At 40.2% G+C, this 22492-nt stretch overlaps 1 pseudogene; it reads left to right on the top strand.

Annotated features, from left to right (window-relative positions):
- Window positions 1-264: 264 nt before the first annotated feature.
- Window positions 265-21250, top strand: LOC129357570 (protein BEAN1-like; annotated as a pseudogene).
- Window positions 21251-22492: the final 1242 nt, after the last annotated feature.

Raw genomic sequence — 22492 nt, 5'->3', positions numbered from 1 at the left:
ACACACAGAGAGGACGTAGGCGGCCACTGGACTGCCTCTGTCCCACACATGCAGCCTGGGGCTTTATGAACAGCCTGGCTTGGATGTTGTGATTCTGACATTTGTCTTTGCAGCTTCTCCTCTCTCATGTTTATTCATTTCTCTCATTCGCTGTCCATCCAGCTGCTATTTGTTGTCTCGGTGTGCTCACTTGGCGTACACTCACTTTTCTTTGTTTTGCTCCCAATGTGCTTCTGATTTCCTTCCTTTTTTCTCTCTCTGTCCCCACAGCAGAGCTGCTACCTGTTGAGATGCTGTAAACGGAAACACAGTGAAGGGGTTCATGCTTATAAAATTGATCTGCTCAGGTAAGGCATACATTTCAGGGTTTCTTTCTTTGTTTTTATTAATTTGTCTCCTGAAGTCACAGGAAATATTATTTCCACTTCAGCTACTGAGAGAAGTATACAGTATATAAGTGTTTTTTCCCTTGAATGACATTTACTGTGATTCATTTAATGTTGGAGGAGGAAAGTGATAGACAACCTCGTCTGGGAAATAAAAAAGAAGATGAGACAGCAAAGGGTGTCATTTTAAAGTAGTTTGATAGAAAACATAGCAGATCCTAACGGGATAAAACAAAGCAGCTTTGGATCTTTCCAAGCACCAGCTTTAAAAAGGCCAAATCAGAAAATGAATGAAGAATTTCATTGTGTTAAAACTAGAAATCAAATTAAAATAATCCTGCACTGAAAGTTTTTCAAACTATTTTTGAGGGAGAAAAACGGACAAACACAGCTTTATCCAGTTCACAAATGTAAAAATATGAACAATAATATATAAAACCTTGTAGAAGTACAATATTTAGATAGATTTTTTAAATATGTCACTTTAATTGCCCACTCAACCATATGATTTAGCACATTTTGCATCTCTATATCTCAATATGAGGTGTGCATAACAGCTTAACCTGATTGAGCCATCTCTGCCGCTTAGTTGAGATACGATATGCTAAAGAAATCCACTAGAGGGCGCTGCTTCTTTAAATCGTATTCTTCTTCTTCCCCTCTCCAACCAGGCTGTCAGAAACACAAAATCTGTAACAAATATTGACTGCTTCTGGTAAAACAGTCAATATTGCATCTAATGCACACAAAAAAAAATACTGTTTCTGAATGTAAAAATGAATGTTTTTAGCTTTCTGGCATATGATAATGTTATAGACCTTACTAAACAAAATTATATTACTCGATACCACCTAAAAAGCTGAATTAAAGGTCTAATAATTTTTTTTAAAATACGCTTGACTAAACAGTTGATTTGTCACTTTATGGTACATGTAGCAAATTAAGCTAATTTAGTTAAATTTTTCTTGCTATAAAATCAAAACTCATTTTCATCTATTGGTGTAAATATGAAATAAGTATTATTACAGTTATACACTAAGAATAATTATAATTTTTTTTTTTCTCTGGGAGCAAAAGTGGTGACAATTCTCTGCAAAACCATAAAAGAGCCCAAGATGTCTGTTGTCTTTTGTGACAACTTCTTTACAAGTTTCAACTTGGTTCAGTACCTGCACACTGCCCTTGGCGTCAAGTGCATCGGCACCGTACAACCGAACCGCACTGGTGGAGCTCCATTGATGAGCGTGGGGCCTGTGACTTTAGGGCTGCTGAAGGGGTTCTTGCAGTGAAGTGGTTCAATAACAAATGTGTTAACTTGCCTGTGGGATCATGGGCTTTTCAACTGTGAAACGCTGGAGCAAAGAGTCCCACGCAAAGATCACCATCCCGTGCCCATCACCTAAAATGAGCATATGGGAGGAATCGATCTGTCTGACATGCTAGTACACCTGTACAAGACCCCGGCCAGGTCAAGGAGATGGTATCTTCCCCTGATTGGATACATCCTGGACCTCTGCATTGCAAATTCCTGGCTACTCTACAAAAGCGACAGTGGCCTCCAGAATAAGAAACCCATGTCTCTCAAACGGTTCCGCCTCCCAGTTGCCCACAGTTTGAACCAGTTCAATAAGCCAGCATCCAAAGTTAGCCGACCATCTTCCAGCTCTCCACTACCAGAGAAGACAGGCTACATCCCAAGACCATTACCACCAAAACCGCAAACAGATGTGCGCTACGATAATGTGGGCCCCTGGCCTCTTCACTGTGAAAAGCGAGGGAGATGCAATCTTTGTCCAAAGGGAGTGTCCAGGTGGAAATGTGAGAAATACAATGTCTTCCTGTGTTTGAATGCAAACCAGAAATGCTTTTAAGATATATATCCAGAGGTAAAGTGCATCTAATGCACAAAAAAATACTGTTTTGCAAACGCACAGATGAGGTTGGAAATGTGCTGTTTTAATATGTTTGGTAATGTTTTTCTGTGCTTGCCATGTTTTTTCAAAGTTTAAATGAAAACAAGTAAACACTAGTTCAATCAGTCCTCCAGTCTGTCATGATCTTATGTCCCAAAATGCATGCTGTTGCACCAAAACAGAAAAGGTGTGCTGAGATATCAAAGCAACAAATGTTTCTATTGTTCTTTCTTTCCTTTCTGAATGTAAAAATTAATGTTTTGCACTGTTACCTATAATCAGAAGTGGATTGAATGTGACAATTTTGTGCTGTTGCACTTTAATACAGTTACAATCAAGATGGGAAAATTTAAAATGCAATATTTCCTTGTTCGACGCAATGTTTTCCTTGGTTGACATTAAAAACTGTTTTTTTGTGGCATTTTGACAGAAATAACATATCCAATGTTCCAGACATTTTTTGTTATTTCTTTATAATTTAGCATTTTATTTTAATTCATCTACTGTACTTGGTATTTTTATTACATCATGTACTTAAATCATTAAGTGACCTCTCAACTGTTTGGTAGAGATCAATATTTTAAAAACCACAGAGTCTGTTGGAAAAAAAATATTGATTGTGTTTTAGGAGTCACCCTGGGTAAAAGAAATGCAAAGAAATCAATTTCCACAGGTTTTTTTTCTTGGTGTGGTTGTTAAAGGGTTAAAACAACAAACTTCACTTTATGTCATGAGGATTATATGTTGCAGACCAAAACAACACAGAAAATTATGATGAATAATTAGAAGGAAAATAATACCCGGTATTTTTTCTTTTTCTTTTTAACAAACAAGAAACCAAAATGTTTGCTGTGTATTACTTTATTCATTCTTTTTTTAACTACACTGGCTCTCATTTTTTGGCAGTATTTTGCCATCAGCGTCTCTCCTGCTGCTGAAAAGCATTTTACAACATGATGCTTTCTATATTGTTTTATATATTGTTTTTGGGTTTTTTTCCAAAATTTCTTTCTTGGAATTTTAGCAGTTTAGAGAAACAGCTTGAACATTTTATGAAGTATGACATCAGTTAGTTGGTAGAAGTACTGCTCAGGTCAAAATAAAATAACATCTGCTGTAGCCATTGGTTTATAGTTGGTCTATGAGTCTTTTTTAAAACAATGATATACATATTTTTAAAGTTGATTATTGATAATTATATAAAACAGTTAAATAACAAGTCACAAGTTGAAAGTACTATAATATTATTTGATTAAAAAGTGAATGAGTATTAAAGTTATGGTTGAAGAAATGTATTAGAAATGATTGTGTTGATGATTTATAGTGATTAAATAGCATATAAATAATAATTTAATTATTTCGTGTACCAACTAACAAGCAAATCTATTGATGCACAAACGCTTCCCAATGTGTTGACGGCATCCATGCAATCCCAAACCAAGTCAGTCCCACCATCATTCTTGACATGAAAGCATGAACACTTTTTTGTCCTTCTCATTTGGTCACCATCACATGCTTGACCGTCTAAAGCAAATTTGTTTATTATGGTCTCAGAGACAGAAAGACTATGGATTGCTGGAAGCATGTCATGTGGTCTGATAACACCAAGATAAACTCATTTGTTTTAGATGGTGTCAAGTATGTGTTGGTGAAGTTAGTAATAGATGCTCACAGTAATGCATGGTAGTGGGACTGACATGGTTTTGAGCTGCATGAATGCAGTCAACATGCATGTTGACATGTACCATCACTACTGAAGCAGATGCGTGTCATCATGAATGTATAAGCTCACCCATTTTAATGGCAACATCGTCTTTCATCCATGCTGTTCGGAATTTGGGAAGAAGAATTGCAGCTGCAACCAGCTCGGCATCCTTGAACATGTTCTGAATTCCAGACTGTAAAGAATCAACAAGAGGCCTGCAGTACTTCAGCTGCAACTTGACTTTATCGAGCTTAATCTGTAGCAGGTGAATTGTCGGAAGTAGCCAACCCATTTGTGCGTTGGTTTCTGCTTGCAGTATGTTGTTTGCCTGGGCGACAGGACTCATTACAGCAGCCTACTCCGTGAGAAATGTGAGTTCAGCTGGGTTCAACCTGTGTTGACAAAAAAAGAAGACACATCCGGATTTTTGTTAGATGGAAACAGAATAGAAAATTTACATTTCTGACAGATTTTCAGTGATTTTTGTTGATAATAGACACTGTTATTCACATTGTCATTTGTTTTTCTGCAGCTGTTCTATTTTTACTTAAGAAAAAAACCTCTGGCCTACTTACATTGGGACCTTCAGGTCGCTGGCAATAGCTCTTAAGGCTCCCTCTCTCTTCACAAATCCTGAGTAGACGTTCCAGGCCATGAACAACGAGTTCCACCTCGTTTCATTTGGCCTCAGAAGTTGAAGGGAACAGACTTCCTCAACCATCTCTGTTGCATTTCTGTTCCACAGGCCATAACACTTGGCAAACGTTGCATGGTGCAGCTTCTTGTACACATCACTTGAGCTAACCCTAACCCTAACCCTCTTCACTGGCCATGAGCTTTAGAATATGACAAGCACAGCGTTGGTGTCTTGGCAGCTGGAATTCTTCATGCAGCAGAGCTGCAGTGTCAATGTACTTCACATTTTCCTCAGGCACTCCAGTATCTCCTTTATCTTCAGACTGCGCTTCAGCTTCAACTCCCTCTTCATTGTTGTTTTCATCCTCCCCAAACACTCGAAAAGCCTTCACAAAGTTTGCACCATTATCACTGGTTGTCTTCACAATCTGGCCTCTGATTTTAAATTCTGCATGGATGTCATTCAAGAGATCAAAAGTGTGGGATCCCCTCAGCTGTCAGCATGCCAAGGCTGCTGAACATCTCTCAAGATTATCCGGGCCGATCCAGTGTGCCGTAACACCAATGAACTCTTGCCTTCTCACTGACCAGCAATCAGTCGTAGTAGCTAGCTAGTCGACCCCCGTCATTGCTTCAATCAGTGCGGCCTTCATTTGGTTAAAGCCATCTTCGATCTTGGATGTGAGCGTCACCCATGACAGCATCTTGGCATTAGGGACAAGGTCCTTGATGAATTCTCTGAATGGTTCCTGTTCGACGACTGAGAACCCATGTACAACATATCTGACAATGGCCTTCTCAACACTCTTCTGAGGAGTCATGGTCAAGGTGTGAGTCAATGTGGCCTGCTTACTGGCGGGGGTGGGTGGTCCACTGGCCCTTTTGTGCTTTGCTGTGGTCAATTCAATGTATTTCTGAACATGGTGCGGATGCTTTCTCTGAAAGACCAAAAATTAAAAAATAAAAATTGGACACAAATTGACCCACACATCAGTTACAAACACTATTTTCCTTAGGTTGTATTATAAATGCAAACAAAATACACCTAATCTAGTCCAATGTTATTTAAGTGAACTGGTTGGTATTGAACATTGGCCATCATGTAAACGTAGCTATTGTGGCGACTGCAAGGTCGGCTAACCTTGGCTTTAAGACAGCAGAAGCACACACAAAGTTTGTTCCAGTTTCAAAGAGTAGCACATGTTAATGGTTTGTGGTTTTGAACATGCATGCCTTTTCTATATTCATTAAATTCAGTCTAAATTGCTATCGCTATGGTTTCCGTCCTCCCTTGAACAGAGGAGTCTAGGTAGCCTGCTACAACCAACATTAGGCCTGAGCTAAATACACACATTGTGGAACTGAAACAATGCCAAACAAAGTTGATTTATACAGGTATGCTGAAGATTTCACAATAGTGCCTAGTGACCAAGCTATAGTTACTGAAACAGGAGGATTCTAACCATTTCATTAGAAGTTACCTCAATGTGTTTCTTCAAGTTGGACGGGGAGTTTTTGTAAGATAGAATTTCCAAATCTTTGGGTAGGCATAACATACACTTCATGCGGCACAACGAATCTTTAACACCCACGAAAGAGTATATGGTGTTTAAATAAGAATAAGGCTATGGGCTCTCGTCACCAGCTGCTGGTTCCCCTGGAGCCGTGTCCAACGTAATTGCAGTTGTTGTGGTTTCCATCTCCTCCTCCATGTGGCTGCTGCTCATTGCGAGATTTGATTTGTGTTTAATGGGAGAAGCGAAACAGGTGCATCCTATTGGTGGTGATGAACAAGCCCAGGCAAGTCGGCTACCGACTTTGTTGCAATCGATCAGTAGGTGGAGTCAAAGCATTTGCGTTTCTCTCTCGCTTTTTTGTAACGAGTAACTAAAGCACACATTGAAAATGTATCAGAGTAAAAGAATGCAATTAAGTTCGGAAATATAGTGAAGTAAAAGTGAAAGTTATCAAAAATTTTCATACTCGAGGAAAGTATGAAGTAGTCCAAAATATACTTAAGTAAAGTAGTGAAGTATTTTTACTTTGTTACTGTACAACACTGCCGGCCATGACGGGCGAGCGCAAAGGAATGACATCATTGATGTGCGCAAAGGTAAAAGAGAGTGGAGGTGAGGCCGTTAAGATGAACTGTATAATCCACCAAGAAGCGCTGTGTGCCAAGACTGTGATGAACTGTTATTGAAACTGTCCGCATAATTCAAGCTAGAGGAATGACCCACAAAGATTTTCAGGCTCTCCAATCTGACATGGACGCTGAATACGTGGATGTTCTCCACCACTCTGCTGTGCGGACCAATAAGAAGCCGCGCCCTGGACCCAGAGGGAAGACAAGCCTTCACACTGCTGAAAGAGTCGGGAGCCGATGCCCAACAGCTCGGGCTCCTGATTTGATTGTGGCTCCACTCTCAGCCCAAAAGATCTCAAGCTTGCTACAATGGACTTGGGAATCAGACAAAGGTCACAAAAGTGATGAAGATTAGGATGTTAGGAAGAAAACAACCAGCTTTGCTTTGTTCCTATTCAAGGGAGGATTTGTCATACCAAGATAAGACTTTGTCCAAGGATATTCGTGTCTTCTATTGCTCAGATCCTCTAACATCTGGGTGTGAGTCTGCAAAAGTCTGCACCCCAAGATGCAGACTGTGCCATCATCTTAGTAGAATGATGGCACATTCTAGGGAAAGGAGTTAGGAGAGATTTATGTTGATTTTATTCCAATTTATGTCATTCCTAGATATTTGTAATCATTGATAATTAACCTGGTTGTCATTTACTCCCGCTTAAAGCTTGCTTAAATAAATACGTGTTTAATGAGGTTTGTGGAAATTAATTGAGTCATTTTATTGGTTATGGATCCTCTATTTAATGTAAAATCTATGTTCATGGTTCTAGTGGTGACTCCAGACCTTCCTTTAGTTGATACATAGATAATGACCATTGGACTCACAAAGTCACTGAAACTAATCTCGCCGTTAACAAGTGCTCGTTATTCTTAGAGAGAGTGTCACTTTTAACAGAAGTGGTTATTGGGGTTATGCAGTTGTGAGGGCTACTCAACTGATTGATTTTTAACTGTAAAGGGTCATAACTTCTGGATTGTAGGTAGTTAGAGCTAGACGAATCTCTCTTGACACCAGCTTAGACAGATTGTCCCTCTCAGTCCTTCTGCAGGATGATCCCCAGCTTTTAGAGACTTTCCGGACTCGTTAGACGGAGAGCTGGTCCGTAGTCAGCCCAAAGGAGTTGTCAGGGTTAGGGCGGGGCTGGCTATTGCGTAGTGTTGAAATAATATTTTAAATTAGCACAATACTGCACAGGATAGTTTTGATACATATGAAATATACCATAGAAAGTTAAAGTACACTCTACGTTCATATAAATTTAGATAAAGATCCAAACTAAAACAACTGCTGAATCTCTGAACTTATATAAATTCTTAGGGAGGATTCTACAGAAAACAGCCTAGAATCTCTTAGACAGAGTCTGTCTCCCAGGCAATTAACAAATTCCTTAGCATGGTTCAAAAGTTCACTAGGATCTTAAAACTTTTTATAAATAATTTATCTATATTAGAATTAACTATATTTCTTTAAGCAGTTTTGAATTAGTTACTTCTTAGATCCACACTTATAGTCATTATTTAGCATTACATTTTGTGCAAGCTTGGTTAAAAAAACACCAACTGGTTTCTTGTTGAATCATTTTGAGGCAGAGATAACGTTCCAGACCCACGCTATAAATCAGATCGTCTAAGAAGGAGCCTGGTACGAGAAGAGCTGGGTGTTTCAGTGGGTCTCAGATGTAATAAAATTAACATTAAGACAGCCCACACAAAGGAAAACACACCTCCTAATGCATATATTTAAATGAGGAGAATACACATAATTATAAAATGGTTTGTTTTAGAGCAGAAGTTGGAATCTCTTTGTGCTGAGTGAGAGTTTCCCAAAAGATGCATCTTTTGTTTCTGTCCTTTTTACTCAATTCATTGTTTCTGTTTTGTCATGTCTTGGACTTTTGATAATCTAGGTGAGATGCTTATTGTAAAGTTCTTCTTGGATTGATTTTCTCTGGATAAAACTCTGGATATCTGAAGTCTGACGTCGTATGATTGCTCTTTCTCCCTGCACACTTACACAGACACAGGAATTCGGGACAAAGAAGAATTAATTAAAGAGCTAAATCGAGTTATTCCTCTTTTTAATTCTTAACAGTAATAACAGTCTTCATGTCAGTCCAATGTGGATAATGATTACTGTAATAAAACATCATAGACCTCAACTGCACTTCAAGCCTCCATGATCATAAGGGACATTCAGTAAGTAAAGATACAGCGCCTTTGTTTGCCATTTTGTGTCCTTGTTGGTTTTCTACTTTTATGGGTTTTTCTCACCAGAATTACACATTTTCAAATTCCACAGAACAAGGCAGACATATTTATAGCTGACAGAAGTCTTAATAAAAGATGTGTCAGTGGCTTATGCAACAACTCCTAACCGTTGGGGGCAAGAAAGAGGAAGGGAAGGAAGAAGGAGCAGATGGATGAATGAGCTGGTTCTGCTGAGCGGTTGTCTCAGAAATTATAGAGATAATATTGTTATCTCTATAACAATATTTACACTGATTTAAAGGAAATGATGTAATAATGCATGCGCTTTCCTGCCAAAGATTGATACACTTTAGTTTCAAAAGAACACTTAACACTGGAACTGATAAACAAAATAAGCAAAACTACCAAAACAAAAATTAAATGGATTTCAGCCTTTATTAACAAAAAATTAACTTGAAGAAAAATTAAACAACATAAAGCCAAAGTGGAAATAAATACTGAATTCAACCAAAAGAGTGCAGATTATGAAGTCTGTTTACTACATTGTACTTCAGTAATCATTAGATTTAAATAGAGAAGAATCCGACTGCCTGATGCAACATTTCACACTACACAATTTTTTGCTGTGATTTTCCCTTTACCACAATCTGAGAACGTTGGGCGTTCTGAGATTGTCGCTTGCGATTTCATAAACTGATCATCCTGTAGTGTGTGGTGTATGAAGGCACCAACATACTCGGGCGCACTTAAGTCCGCAGAGGTCCACTGGACATGTCTGCAAGGATAGATTTTTATGACTGCGTATGTGTGACTTCCTCCCCAATACACAGCACACAGCGGAGACCAGTTGGGTAAATTTCTGTAACACAGTAAGCCTCCCTACTGGTTCGCCAACTCTGGGTACACAGTAGAGTTCCTGACAGACTGTGTGGAATGCAGTTCTTCCTCCTTTTATAGGCAACCAGTAGGGGGCGCCAAAAAAACACTCATCACAGGACAACCATAAAACCCATACTAGCAGAATTTAAACTGAACCATTTCAACTATGTTACATATGCATACTCAGTGTTGCACATTCATCAAAAAATTCTGAGATTAAGGTCAAAATTATTTCATGTTTTTCCAGTGTCCCTATTCTCTTCCGTACTCTTACGACCGTAACATTTGAAAACTGAAAATAACATTCACTACCGTATTTGATTACAATAAAGCAAATTGACTGATCAATATTAGAAATATTCTATTTACAAAATAAACACACCTTGTGCCTCTATCAAAGCCGCAAATAACAACATAAACAGCAGAATCTGTCTCATCAACATAAAAGCATCAAATCAAAAACTGGAAGTCAACCATATACTACACAAAACAAGATGAAATAAAGGCAACAAACGCCAAAAAAGTGAATACAACAAATAATGAGCCTAACTGGGTATTAATTACTAAATATATAGACATTAGATATGTAAATATCTATAGATATAAAATGCAATTTATATATCAAATATACAGTATAGTAATACAATTATAAATGGCAATATGTCCATCTTACTTGTGAAACATTATCCTTTGAGATCTTTTAGTTTTTATATGCGTAAGAAAAACATGAAAAACATTAAAAATCAGTTCATGCCATCATCCTCCAACCACTTCTGTTTCTTTGTGGTTTGCGCTCGCTGCAATATTCAATTGTTGTTCGTGTGATGCATAAAAAGTGTTTCCATCACAGTTTTGTGATAGAAACATTTGTCAAAAAAAATCTTTTTCGAAACTGCTGTTTTTCCATTCAGTGAATATTCTTTTTCAAAGTACGCATTTATATGGTCAGTTGTAACCCAGCTAAATGATAAATGCCCACCAGTACTGCAAACGTCAGCACTGTTCTTGTTTTTGTCTATCGAATAAAAGTCCTATAAATACAGTAAACATAATGTGACTAGATATGCTGGATGTGTGTGTTCATGCCCTGCCCTCTCGTATCAGATCTGGAGATATATAGACGGCTGCGCTCATATGAGAGTGCCGGCACGCTTTCACATCACATGAGCAAAGAGCTGAAATGTTCCACCTCACTGCTCACATCATTCTCCACCCCAAGATGTCCATCAGAACATTCCCATGCTTATGGAAATAGGAAAGGAAAAACTACATTCACTGGCACATTTCCTCCCATCCGTCCATCTGTCTGCCTGTATCTGATTACCCGACCAGTTGTATGACTGAGCTCTCATCCAATCTCTGAGATTTATTTAAATGGATAGGAAGCGTGTGTGTGTGTGTGTGTGTGTGTGTGTGTGTGTGTGTGTGTGTGTGTGTGTGTGTGTGTGTGTGTGTGTGTGTGTGTGTGTGTGAGTGAGTGACGGGCAGATTTCATGGCCTGCCGCCTTAGCTAATACCAAAGCTGTTCCAGCTCACTGGGTCTCCATCAGGGCCCCGCAAACAATTAATACACGCCACAGGTGGTCAGCTTCAAATGTGTGACAGTGAAAGGAAACTGGTTGTAAAGCCATGCTCTGCCTGTTGAAGGATGATTAGCTCAACTGGAGCAAGAGGAGAAGGTCCGGAGAGGCTGAGTGCGTTTGAACAAAACCATTTTATATCAGACTGTTAGGGTCAAAAATAACATTACAAGAATAAAGTCAACAGCATTTCCACTGTTGAATTTATCAAAATAACTAAACTTACAAAACTGAATACTTTGAAAAACATTGTCAGCATTGGCTAGCATGAGGAGCATGCTAGCCAACCTGCAGCATAGGAAGACAACACAGCATAGGAAGACAACACAGCACAGGGGCCACGAGACCTGGAAACAGGAGGAAGTGACAAAATGAGAAGAATATACACTGAGGAAGGTGATTATTAGAAACATAAATAATGGGGAATTGTTAAAGGATGTTGTTTTGAAGATGGACAGTTTTGGGGCTTTCCTTTGCCTTCTGTAGATGTGTGTGTGTTGGTTCATGTGTCTGCAGGTGTTTTTCTAGAGTGGATCAGAGCTACACATGAGCTTTAACACTTTCCTGCCATTCCTCGTCTCTGCCATAATCTCCCCATTTACTCCTCCATCAGTGCTTCCTCACCCATCATCATTTTCCCTTTTAGTAGCAGTTCTGAGAAAAAGGACTTAATAGGCTCTGATGTGATTCACACTGAAGGATGAAGAAAGCATAGACACTGTCCAGGTCAGGGAGGAAACAGAAGTCAGGATTTCTCTGATATGTCATTATGACTGCTCTGGCTTTTATTTGTGTTCCACATTGAGCAGATTCTTTGGTAGCTCTACAGAGAAATAGAAAGATCTTGTGAGCAGATTGGCCTGGAAAAGGAAGTTTAAACCAGGGATGGAAATTAAAAATTCACCATCCACTGATTTTTTTCTTCTTTCAATTACAAACCCAAGAAGTACAAGCAAATTATACAAAATGTATGATTTATTCTTAATTCTATGAAAACCAATTTACCGACAATAGGTTTACCGTACAGATGTACATGTATAGAATAATTTAACATAAAGCATAGACACCTTAAAAGGCTTATAGTGCAAAAGGTTAATGTGAAGTAATTGCAATAGCAAACTAACTACACAACCCTAACATTCTTTCAATCATATGTTGAAAATTTCCAAAGTTTGGCAACACCTCTCCTTTTTTCTGTTTTTCTGACAACCTGGATCTTAGCATTAGCTTGCCTTTCACATACCTGTCGTCCTGCCTGCATGAAACTTTTTCTTTATGAACATTTTCACTCCTTTTTCCCAGGTAGCAGCAGCTAACCTGAACTCTTCCTCAATCTGTTCCTGGCCACATCTCTGATTATCCTCCTCAGACGATATTAAAGCCCCTGAATCACTAATTCCTTCTCCTTGTCTGCAACTGAATCTCCCCCAACGGTCAAAGTCCATCCATGCATCCATCCATCCATTTTCTTCCGCTTTATCAGGGATTGGGTCACGAGGATAGCAGCTTCAGAAGAGAGGCCCAGACTTTACTCTCCCCAGCCACCTCTTCCAGCTCCTCTTGTGGAATCCCAAGGCGTTCCCAGGCCAGCCGAGAAACATAGTCCCTACAGTGTCTCCTGGCTCTTCCCCGGGGCGGGAACGTAGATCGACTAGTAAATCGAGAGCTTTGTTTTTTGACTCATCTCTCTCTTCACCACAACGGACCGGTACAGATGCAGCACCAATCCGCCTGTTGACCTCCTGCTCCTTTCTTCCCTTATTCATGAACAAGATCCCAAGATACTTGAACTCCTCCACTTGGGGCAGGACACCGCCCCAACCCAGACACTGAGAAGGCACACTATCCTTTTCTGGGTCTCAACCATGGCCTCGAATTGGAAGGTACTGATCCAAAACGGATCCCCTCAACCCCTCGGCTGTGCCAAGAAATTCTGTCCATGGAAGTAATGAACAGAATCGGTGACAAAGGGCAGCCCTGGCAGAGTCCAACTCTCACCGGAAACAAGCTCAACTTACTGCCAGCAATGTGTCATACAGGGACCTGACAGCCCGTATCAAAGGACCCGGTACCCCATACTCCCGGAGAACCCCCCACAGGGCTCCCCAAGGGACATGATTGAACACCTTCTCCAAGACCACCAAACACATGTAAACCAGTTGGGCAAATTCCCAGAACCCTCCAGGACTCTGCTGAGGGTGTAGAGCTGGTCCAGTGTTCAACAACCAGGACCAAAATCCTGAATCCGAGGATCGACTATCCAACAGACCCTCCTCTCCAGGAGCTAACATGTTTAGATGTCAAATCAAAAGGGGAAATCCTTTTAGTGAATAGATATATCGACAGATACTCTAGCTTAATTACTTCTATGATGACTTTAGAATTAAGAGAATTAATTAGAAATAGCGATTGTTGTCTCGATTGCTTTAGAAACTGTGAAGTCATGCAACGTTATGGGCAAAATTATAAACAAAGGCAAGATAAAAGATGGAAAACTAAAAATATCCATTTTTGTTTCTCCTCATTATATTAAAAGTCAAATAAATAAAACGGTGTTTTACTGCAATCCCAGTTTAATTGACCCATTTTTTTAAATCCTAATTTGTTGCTTTTTGTAGCTTAGCCTGTAGCTTAGCGAGTGTGTTCGTAAACAGACTGATCTTAGAACTCCATTTCCTGCAGACTTCTTTTCACATTGCTAATCAAACTGATATTCACAAACAACCTATTACAGACTGGTTGCAACAGAGCAAACAAAATCTGATTTCCAACAATGACTGACAAATCTCCAAAGAATACACCGTATTTTCAGTTTGGCTCACCGTCACCTAAACAGGAAATAGAGATGTCCAGTTTTAGATTCTAGCCATTTCTCCAGCTTTATTAAAAGATGTACATTTTTGAAAAACTATTGAAGATTTAAATGTGCCATAAAAACAAGGGTATATTTAATAGGGTTAGGGTCATTTTTTCCAACGGATTTTGTCAATATTATTAATGATAAGCTTATTAACTGTTATTGACTGAATCCTACCAAATCCGACTCTTTTTTCCATTTGGTTGACACAGTTAAGGTGGGTCATTAGGAAATGAAAATAGTAAACAGAAATTCCCAGTTTGAAGCATCAATTATTTCAACAGGTTTTCTTTCTGTTCGCCGACCAGCGACACAACCAGACCACAGGACATCTTGGAAATCTCTAAGGCTTTCTGCACCTGTTCATAGGAATAGTTCCCGTCACAAAGACATTTCTCATCTGCTTTTCTGGCTAACAGATAAAAAACAAAGTAAAATTCTTTTCCAGGAGTTCACAAAAACATTATAGAAGGTAATGAAGTAGGATATAGCTGTGGCATTTATTTCTGTTTTGTCATAAGATGTAGAAATTATAGATATGCATTCAGAAAAACACAACCAGTTAAAGTTAGTAAATATATTACAATCACAAATGTACACAAGTATAGACATATTGTAATCCTGGAATTCAACAGTAACTGTGTTTCCATTAACCGTTCCATTATTTGCTTAATGGAAATATGCCAATTTCAAAAGAAATAACTTGTTTTGTAATAAGGAGTTTTGGTGCTAGGATGAGGTGGTTTTTTTGGGCATATAAATATTCATTTATTTTGCAAAACTTTGATGGAAACACATTTTGCAACCCAATAATTCACAATGTTTTGTTACTACCGGCAAAAACCACATAGGTTAGGATAATGCCATTTTTTAATGACTTATTCACAAACTTATTCACATGTGATTCCAACTAAATGTTCTATTTATTGGTAACAATGATTGTGAAATTGTGTGTTTTCAACATGACAACGTTCTGTGTGCATTTATGGTGGAACTGCAGCTCAGGTTGTCCTCAAAAACAGGTTTGTTGGAGTAAAAGCAGTTGGTTGTGGAGATAAACCGTAAGAAGAAGGGATCACAACAAGAGCTGTGGGTCTTGGGAGATGAATACATTGAAAATGGACAAATGATTAAACAGGAGGAAGGCAAGAATATGGGCCAGCCGGGTGTGATAATCTGTCTCTCCCCCACTATCCCACATGGCAGAAAGGAAGGGAGTTTAAGCCCAACTATGATGTATTTTGACCCATATTCACAGATGTTCTGTGACCCACATTCCACCTCATTTCAATACAACCATGTGTTTTAATGTGACTAAGTGCTGCTGTATGTTTAAAATATGAATGCACAGAACAATATGCTTCAGAGGCATTCTTACTGTTGGTAAAATATGATTTATCCACATGCTCCAACACTTTATTACTGAGACGGAAAGAAGCAGCAGCAGCAGTAGGAAGTAAATATGTTTGGATGAAAACTGTTACTGCCCAGCAGGAAACAAGATGGTGCTAAACACAATTACTGATCACATGGTGTGTTTGAAAAGTTTAATGGCTTATGCTCATAAACTCTCTGCTGCAACTGGCATTCTTTAAACTGAGCTTATTCACAGGGAAAATTCAGGGTCTGGAATTGCAAAACAAAGTTTGCTTGTACAGCCGATTGGCCTGGCATACACACCATCTGATACTGCATCCTATCATATGGAATCACATTTTTGTCTGAATCATTTCCAAACATGCCTTAGAGGTGCATGTTGCAGGCACTCTAGCCACTTCTGGCTCAAGACCACGGCCTCGGACTTGGAGGCACTGATCCTCATCCCGGCCGCTTCACACTCGGCTGTGAACCGCCAGCGAGAGCTGCAGATCACGTCCCGATGAAGCCAACAGGACCACATCATCCGCAAAAAGCAGAGATGCGATCCTAAGCCAACCAAAACGGATCCCCTCAACACCTTAGCTGTGCCTACAAATTCTGTCCATAAAAGTAATGAACATAACCGGTGACAAAGGGCAGAGTCCAACCCTCACCGGAAACGAGCCCGACTTATTGCCAGCAATCTGGACCAGACTCTGACACCGGTCACACAGGGACCTGACAGCCCGTATCAAATACTCCCCATTTTAAACAGTATTGGTTCTGCACTGCTTCCCCCTCCTGAGATGCCAGATGGTGGACCAGAATCGCCTGGAAGCCCACCGGTACTCATCAGCTGCTTCCAGAGACCTAGAGGCCAAAATGGGCTTCTTCAGCCTGACAGCATCCCTCACCAAAGGTGTCCACCAACAGGGTCGAGGGTTGCCGCTGTGGCCACAGCTCTGGTGAGCCGCCTCGACAATGGAGGAACGGAACATGGTCCGCTCGGACTCAATGTCCCCCACCTCCCCCATGACGTGTTCGAAGCTCTGCCGGAGATGGAAGTTAAAGCTGAAACAGAAAAGGGGATTCAGCCAGACGTTCCCAGCAGACCCTCACAACACGTTTGGGCCTGCCAGGTCTGACCGGTATTCTCCCCCACCACCGGAGCAAACTCACTACCAGGTGGTGGTCGGTGGACAACTCTGCACCTCTCTTCACCCGAGTGTCCAAGACATACGGCCGCAGATCCGACGAAATGATGGCAAAATCGATCATTGAACTGCAGCCTTGGGTGTCCCGGTGCCAAGTGCACATATGGAACCCTTATGCCTGAACATGGTGTTCATTATGGAGAATCCGTGACGAGCACAGAAGTCCAGCAACAAAACAAGTTAGTTAATTATCTCTGTTATTGCTGTTTGTTAATTATCAATGGAAAATAAATATCTAGCTTGCTAGCTAAATAGAAAGTAAACCCTTTGGATTAAATGTTAAAATAGAAAAGTATTTTTCTAGATACAGTCTGTACTTTGCGAATTATTCAAAGTAAAACACCACAAAACAATATCAAAGAAGAACATGTCTGAAGAAAATATTTCTTCCTTTATAACAACAGAAGGAAGAACATTTCTGACCAGGAACAGGTCAGGAAGAGCTCAGGTCTGTTCAGGAACTGGTCAGGAACCGGAACAGGTCGGATGGGTCATACCTGTTCCTGACCTGAGCTGACCTCAGGTCAGGATTGACCCATCAGGCCAGGACCAAGAATGGAGCTCAGGTCCTTTGCTGCTGTGTTTCTATGCTAGAGGTCACAAACCGATGACCTGTTGAGTTTTATTAGGCATCTTGTGGCATGAGCATTCCCACTTTAATAAAACATATATGCAGAATGTACACAGCATCATAGCATAATTTAGCCAAGCTCTAGATCCAGCAATGCAATCTTAGCAGTACTTGATTTCTTATTGTATCAACCAGGGCTCTGTCTACAACAGTGAAGATTCACACATCCACATGCTGAATGCTTGGAGTGGCTCAAACTGAAGGCTGCATGCATGGCCTACGTTCTGATCATTTCAGCCAGTAACTATTTAACCACTGGGAGCATTTCATGCAACCCTGAACTTTATTTCCAGATGATCCAGGGTTATTAAATATGGAAAAAATGCTTGAGTGTAAAACAGTTATAAAAAAGTAACATTCTAATGCATTCAAAGGCCTGAATTTCAGTATGACTGTACAAAATGAAGATTTTGCCAGAAGCATCTCACCACATTAAAGATCTGACTGACTTGATGACATGACAAAATGTGCTTAATATTTGTACATTTTGAGGAAAGTACTCAGGGTGATATTAGTTTTAATAGAGACTGGAAAACAATACCTTCAAGGTTACGTGAAATAAAGTAATTTTGTTACAAACGCCTCCTCTTCCCCCACCACCACTATTAATGAAAAAATATTTTCTAACTGTAGAGAGCTAGTCATGTATGAATCCTCTTTTGCGGAATTTAGGACAATTTCTTACCTTTACAAGTTTTATTAGGTGATGAATGCCTTTACCAGAAACATATACATACATTTCCAACCCTGAGGATTGCATGGTGTTGGATTGAGAAATGTCAGGTGAAAAATATGTGAGGTAGAGCAGAGCAGCGAGTTCCCACCCAGACTTTGCTGAAATGTAATTAGTTGCAATGAATTCAACAAAGGTACATTTTCCCAGACACCATACAGTTTTTGATAAAAATGCCAAGTAACACGATCTTTTAAGGTAATAATAATCCAAAGTGAACAAGCATTAATTGTGAAGAACAAAATCAATTCCTGTTCTTCTCATTGGTTGTTTGATATGCAACGAGTGTTCCACACAGGAAAATGTCAAATCCTGTTTACATTTATGAACATTCTTAATGTCCCTCTGCATGCTAACAGTCAGTCAGTGTAGAGAAGAGCCTTCTGGGTTGTCTGAGATTCCTGTCGCTGTGCACGTCCCTGTAGTGAGCTCCAACCAGAGCCATGGGGAGTACCCAGAGTGCCGCAGCGAGAGGGAGTCTGGAGGGGAGGCGTCTCTCCTGGTGTCTCCGCTGGTGGTGGCTGGGATTGTTATAGGACTGGTCCTCTTCCTCTCTGCATCACCATCATCATCGGCAGCCTGCGGAAGACAGTCGACTCAGAAACCACACTTTGGCGCCAGCTATGGTCAGTCTCTTTACTAGACGTTTCTGGTCAAGTCTTGGAAAGCTTTAACTGTGAAGCCACACTGAGTGTCAGGTGAATGCATAAAACTGTACAGCCACGTTAGCGTTTATTTCCAGAGTAACATGAGGTTTGTCTGCAGGTCAAGATGGATTTTCCTTTGGGGGTTCAGCAGGGGAACTGAGGTCCAGCTGCTTAGAGGACTTTCCTCCTGGTTTAGATTTTGACTCCTTCAGAGAGAGTCTTCCACAGATTACCAGCCTGTATCCTGACTCTCCACCAGGGTGAGTAACATGAATGTGTATGTACCAAGCTCCACCCTGAAGATCTGGAACAAAACCTATACTGTTGCCATCACTCAACCAGCAATATGTTTCCTTTGGTGTGGCCCTTTAAAATGATACAAAGAAAAAGATGTCTTATTCCAAACAATGGAGGATAAATGCAAACAAGCGCCAAATTTTGAGGTCTAGCTCTCAAGCTGGCTATTCCAAAATGCATAGTAACACGAAAATAGGACAAAAACTTACTTGGTTAAACATTGAAATAGAAAAGCGACAGACGGACGGACGGACGGACGGACGGACGGACGGACGGATGGACAGACAGACAGACAGACAGACAGACAGATAGATAGATATGTACATACATAGCATAGCTTCACAAACTTCTGCATATGTGGAGGGAAAGCAACACATGCATCAAGATAATACACAGGGCAAACTTGTCAAACTTAGAGAAGGGCAAAATAAATAACCCAGGGCATAATGCACTACCGAGAGCAGAGGAGTAAAACTACGCTTTACAACGTAAAAAAACTGTTTTCAAATCGTATTATGACTCTTTCTCTTGCATCCGGACGGTTAAAATACATTTTGAGGGAACATTTGTGTGTTTGCTTGAGCTGATAAGACAACTGAGAGAGGCAGGGGAGGTGCTTCTATTGATTATGCCAAAGGTATAGGCCAGCTGTGGTGTCAATTTCCTTGGTTGTAGCCGTCTTCCTCATCTGGTGCCCTTTGAATTGTTTGTGCAGCTCCTTTGTGAGGATAGAGGAGGAACAAAGAGCTTGCTAAAAGCCAGTGTCATGGCATTTTTGATCAAAATGTCAGCTGGACTAATTGCCAACTTTAGCTTCCTCCTCTTTGCACTGCCTTAAGATCACTCACTTAATTGAAATGATTCTGTCTTTAATTGAATTTCCTAATTTGAAGACCTGGTAAAATTAGAGATAATTCTGTTTTTTCTAAAAAAGAAACTGATGTTTCTGTCTATAGTTTCTATGTTTCTATTAAAGCTTACATAACATTGAGATTCATGATTAAACAGGCTGCTAAATCCAGGCATGAACTAAGAAACTCTTACCTGGATATGAAATGTGTTCAATCCCATTATGTACATAATTACTGAGTTCTTTTATGTATTTAAATTCTGTAAACTTTCAGTTCATAAAGTTCATCGTCTGTTAAGGTTTTGATTTTGACCTCTGTGGAGTACGCTTTTTCTGAAGCTACCACCTCGAACATTAATACGCTGTTAAATTTCACTTTGTGTTTGTTAATCCAGTAGTAATTTTAGATCGATAGCCGCTGCACCTAAGCTCGGCGCGAACGAATCCATGGTTCGGCGTTGGAGACTCAGGGCCTTAATAGCAGATTTATTGAGGATACAGAGTCACAGAGATATCAGCAGCTTATAGTCAGGTGCAGCTTATATGTTTCCAGTTGTTGTTTTTTTTTTACTTTATGGGTGTAGCTGATAGTGAGGTGTCCGGAGCCCCACTAAGGGATACGGGGGATTTTTTTTTCTTTTGCGTCTCCTCACAAAACCTTTTGCGAGGTAACGCAAAAAAAAGAAATTCCCCATGTCCCGAGGGGCTCCGGAGAGGTCCGCTCTATAATCTGATACTGTAATTCCAACATTTGGATAAATGTTCTTTCTGCCTTCATCTCTCCAGCTACGATGAGTGTGTGGGACCAGATTGACTCAGATCTACGTACCGACCGATGACCCACCCCCATACTCCCTGCTGGACCCGTGCTTGAGCCTGGGCGGCCCAGAGGAGCAGCCTCCACACTCGGGTCCATCAGATGCTTCACAGTACTGTGGAGAGACGTCCGTCAGGACTGCCTGGTCCTCATCGTCCTCCTCCTCTTCCTCCCACTGTTCCCTGGGACTACATGAGTGGGAGCAGCAACAGCCCCTACCCTTCTTGCAATGTAACCCTAACAAACACTCAGACTGGGACTATGACGAAAACTCCCAGCAACTCCGGCCAACCACAGCTCCTAAGACCGTTAATTTGATTTCCTCAGATGAGCTCTCAGCTTTCTCCTGGTTATTAAAGCTAACACTTAGTGAGCAGCTGGGCACCAAGCAGTAGAAAGCAACAATGTAGGAATGTCTTCCATACAGTTGCTAAAACACTATGGCCGCTTCAACGAAATCTTTTTGTAATCAACAGATGGTTCATCTGAAATGATGCTTTTCTGAACAACCTGTTAAGCTACACAGCTCAGTTTTTTCTTGATATTTTTAAGGTTATTATTGTGGCATAATAACCTTCCACAAGGTTATAATATTTGGGTGTTTATCTACCATCTAGTTTGTGCAGCCATCTAAACTAGATGATCTATCTATCTATCATCTATCTATCTATCTATGTATCTATCTATCTGTCTGTCTGTCTGTCTGTCTGTCTGTCTGTCTGTCTGTCTGTCTGTCTGTCTGTCTGTTTGTCTACCATTATCTGCTGAGTGTAGATAAACACACTCAGCACAGTCTCAGATTTCTTTACATTTGCTCTAATATTATGTATTATGTTGAAAACCAACACAGGACTCTAGACATGATAGCAGAGTGCTGTTCACCAATGACAGTTCTGTGAGGACAGAGTCCCAGACAGCTCCTTTTTTTCTGCTCATCGCTCCCTATATACAATCACATCCATTAACAAACTAAATATTTATCCATGTATTAGTTATGGGGTGCCATTTATTAAAATGCACAGTCAAAAATTAATGGCAATAACTAAACATAAGCTAAATATTCCAATCCATACCAGCTTGAGTTATAAAGCACTATAAAAACAGCACAGATGACCAAAGGTTGTACACCAGTGGTCCCCAACCTTTTTATTACCTTGGACCGGTCGAGGCTTGGCGATTTTACTGCAATCGGGGGAAAGAGGGGGATTATCAGATTTTTTTTTTTTCTGATTTTCCCATTACTACAATCTTACAACGTCCTGCAGTGAGTGGTGGTGGTGTCTGTCTGCTAAATATGCCCAATATAACATGGGGCATATTCAACATGTTTGATTGTTTGGCCCTTTTATCGTCGCGTGTGAGGTTTTCCCTGACTGGGAGCAAAGAACTCAGCTGTTGAATGTGACAGGTAGCCAATCAGAAAGCACAAATAGTTGAAATGGCAACTGAGAGTCCGGTGGATGTGGAAATGTTTATTACTTTATTATATATGTTTAGTATATGTTATGTTTATTCGGTTAAAAATGTTGACTATGAAAAACAACTCAACACACAATCACAGTGCAGCAAATAGAGCGGCTGCTCCTGCCATCTTATATCCAAGGCCTTTCTTTTTGTTTCGTCTATTATCTCTTAAA

The sequence above is a fragment of the Poeciliopsis prolifica genome, unplaced genomic scaffold, assembly GCF_027474105.1.
Source record: "Poeciliopsis prolifica strain line A6 unplaced genomic scaffold, Auburn_PproV2 SCAFFOLD258, whole genome shotgun sequence".
Classification (NCBI taxonomy): Eukaryota; Metazoa; Chordata; class Actinopteri; order Cyprinodontiformes; family Poeciliidae; genus Poeciliopsis; species Poeciliopsis prolifica.
The sequence above is the reverse complement of the archived record's forward strand: the minus strand, read 5'-3'. Positions and strand labels throughout refer to the sequence as shown.